Source organism: Colobus angolensis, unplaced genomic scaffold, assembly GCF_000951035.1.
Source record: "Colobus angolensis palliatus isolate OR3802 unplaced genomic scaffold, Cang.pa_1.0 Scaffold64, whole genome shotgun sequence".
Lineage (NCBI taxonomy): Eukaryota > Metazoa > Chordata > Mammalia > Primates > Cercopithecidae > Colobus > Colobus angolensis.
In genome coordinates, this window is record NW_012120043.1 from 2,158,348 (window position 1) to 2,162,168 (window position 3,821).

Consider the following 3,821-nt stretch of genomic DNA (forward strand, 5'->3'; position numbering starts at 1 on the left):
AAAAAAAAAAAAAAAAAAAAAAAAAAGAAAGGAGCTTATCCTGCAGAGTGCGCTGCTCTTTCTACAGCCTGGGACACTGTCCTGGAATATCTTCTTGTTGTGGACAGGCTCAATGCCCTCTGCACCCAGGAGCAGAGTAGCCACGGTCACGCTGAGACAGCATGGAACCGAGGCCCCCACACCGGGACCTACCTCCACTCCCACGACTGATGCTGGTGCAGCACACTAACACCCAACAGGGCAGAGGCCAGAAACAGCCCCATCCAGCACCAGATCCTGGCCAGCCCCATCTAGTCCAGCCCCAGTCCGTCTCTGTGCTCAGTGCTGTAACTCATGGCCCCTCACCTCAGCCTGGATGTCTGTGGGGTGGCAGAGTCACCAATAAAACTCTCTGAGTCCAGGCGGGGCATGATGGCTCTCACCTGTAATCCCAGCACTTTGGGAGGCCGAAAAGATCAATTTAGGTCAGGGGTTCGAGACCAGCCTGGCCAATTTTTAGTGAAACATTGTCTCCACTAAAAATACAAAAATTAGCCTGGTGTGGTGGTGCATGCCTGTAATCCTGGCTACTCGGGAGGCTGAGGCAGGAGAACTGCCTGAACCTGGGAGGAAGAGACTGCAGCGAGCCAAGATCACACCACTGCACTCCAGCCTCGGCGACAGAGGGAGACTATGTCTCCAAAAACAAACAAACAAACAAACAAAACCCTTCTGGCTCAAATCCACAGAGACAGCAGGTCAGTGGTTGCCAGGGCATGAGGTTTCTCTGTTCTGAATTTACTGTGCTGAATCACTGCACGTTCGTAAATATACTAAAATCTACTGAATTTCACCCCTAGAACAGGCGGATTTTATGGCATGCAAATTGTATCTCGATAGAACTGTTCAAAGAAAGGAACCACCTTGGCTCAGCAGCATCACAGGACAGGACAGAACGCCAGGAAGGACGTGAGACTCCACCCGGACTGCAGTTCCCTGAGGGCTGGAGGCCTGGGCAGAGCGGAGGAGGGTCCTCAGGCCCTGGTCACAGATTAATAGGAGCATCAGAGACCACTCAGCACAGAGTGGGCCACATGGCAGATGCCCAGGCCACCAGGGACCCTGCATCCTTCCGCCCGTCTCACTGCCACGCGGACGAGTCGGCCACCAGCCAATCCGAGAACCCCTAGGGCAGTGGTTCCCAGCAGGTGACTCTGTCCCCGCAGGGGACACTGGGCGATGTCTGCGGCATCTGTGGTTGCCACGACTTGCAGAGATCTAGGCATGGAGTGGGTGGAGGCTGGGGACGCTGCTCAGTGCCCTGCCATGCCCTAACACCCCCACCCCAGGAACCATCCAGCCTGATGTCCACAGTGCCAGGGCTGGGCCAGAGCACACCCAGGTCTGGCGTCGCCTCTCCTGCCCTCTGGTCTTCCTGGCTCTCCAAGGCACAACGCAAGTGAGCATCACCCAGAAGCTGGTTACGAGGGCAGAGCTCACCCCCACCCACACGCCCCTCCAGGACCCACATGCCTCGGCCTTGAAGCCACCTCCACACACACCAAGCCTTCTGCCCAGAGGCTGCCTTCTGAAAACCCCTGCAGAGTAGTAAGACAGACAGAGGCCCAAGCCCTGGAGAGAAAGCTTCGGGAAGAATGCAAGCAGTTAAACACCCATGAATGAGTGAACCGCACTCATAATCAGGGCAGCTGACACTATGGCTGCACCCCCCAAACACCCCAGTCCTGCTGGTGGTGCAGGAGGCGAGGCTGCGGCTTTCATGCTTGCTGCTGGGAGCGGCTCTGTGGGGAGCGGGTGCTGTCCTGGGGGCTGGGCGCGCTGCACGCCTCCACGGCTTGAGACCATTCATAAAACGACCCCACACGGAAATCACCCACGCGTCTGACCAAAGACAGTGTAGGGAAGCTGTGTGTAAACAACAGAGCACAGCCACCCACGGCAAGGACCGAGGACAGCTCCCCACCACGCCGGCAGCAAAGCACACACACCTTAAACAATCACACCTATGGTTCAGGGACACGAATTTAAGTGATAAAACTACAAGCAAGTCAAGGAAATTAAACTCACAGAAGTCAGGATCATTACCATAATAATTAGCTGTACAGGCCAGGCGCAGTGGCTCACGCCTGTCATCCCAGCACTTTGGGAGGCCGAGGCAGGTGGATTACTTGAGGTCAGGAGTTCGACACCAGCCTGGCCAATATGGTGAAACTCCGTTTCTGCTAAAAATACAAAAATTAGTCAGGTGTGGTGGTGGGCACCTGTAATCCCAGCTACTTGGGAGGCTGAGGCAGGAGAATCACTTGAACCCAGGAGGCGGAGGTTGTGATGACACCACTGCATTCCAGCCTAGGTGAGAGAGCCAGACTCTGTCTCAAAAAAGAAAAAAGAAAGAAAGAAGCCAGACAGACATAAGAGAGCACACCGTATGATCCATTTCTATGAAATGCCCAGAAGAGGCCAATCCAGAGACAGAAAGGGGATTTGTGGATGCCAGAGGCTGGGGGAGGAGACGGGGAGGATTCACGTTCTTTCTAGGCTGAGAATGTTTTGGAACTTGGCCGTGGTGGTGGCACACAGCATTCCCCTACACATGCCCCGCTGTTTGCCTACTCCTTAGTGGACGAACATGTGGGGCCTTCCCACCTTCGGCCAGTGTGACTCTCGCTGCTGTGAACACTGTGCTCAGGTTTTGGGGGGAATGTGTCTGAATCCCCCTGGGCCTGCTCACTAACTGTGTGTGTCTCCAGAACATCATTAAGGATAGTTCTGACCCAATCGAACTCAGGTACGAGGTCCAAATGGCAGACAAGGTTCCCAAGAGACAGGCAGGCGTGAGCCACCCAACATGGATGGCACCAGAGACAAGCCGGGTCGACGCCATGCTGGCCCCAGAGACAACCCACCCCACCTGGGAGGAGAGAGAGGAGGGAGCAGCAGAGGCTTGGAGCACCTCCCTCAGTGGATGACGAGGCCCCCACGACAAGCCCTCCTAATGCACAGGAGCCCCTCTCCATCATCCGACAACAGATCAGGAGTGACGGCTGCCTGGGCCCCATCCTGCCGGCCCCTACATCAGGATGCAACATTCCTCCTGCTGTTCCCACCAGAGGCAAGGATGGCAAACCCACCCCATCGCACTTCTGTACCCAGCCCCACTGTAGCTGGCCTCGAAGCAGCCCCACGAATACCCACCACTCATGTGTCACCCAGGACCACACCCCAAGCTCGGCTGCCAGCTGCACTGGGCGGGGAAGGAGCCACAGCTGTGGGGGAGTGGGGGGCTGGGGGGAGCACACACACATAGTATTTTCCTGAATGTTTTATGATCCAACTCTGTACAACGGAACAAGTGTCACCCGATCCTCCAGACGGGCTTCAAATTACTACACCTCGCCCCAGGACGGTGCTCCCATCCCCAGAGCAAGGATAACTCACTCCTCCTGCTCAAAGGGTCAGGACTGTTGATGATTTATAAGGGAAAGAACAAAAAGACCATCACAGGCGTGGACAGGTCCGACCCTCACGACGACAAAGGGGATGGGATGTCAACCAGCGTGGCTGCCGTCGAAACCAGCCTGGGGTTCTTCCAACGTTCCATGTGGAGTTACTGCCCCGGCAATTCCACTGCTGGGCATGCACCCAAGGGGATGGAAAACAGGTGTCCAAACAAAAACAAGCACACGAACACACATGGTAGCACCATTTATAGTGGCTTGAAACAGGAACGGCCCCCACACTCATGGCCTCAAGGCTGAGGAATGGATACACACGTGGTGGGTCTGCACCAGTTAACTTGCTTGATTTTTTTTTTTTTTTTT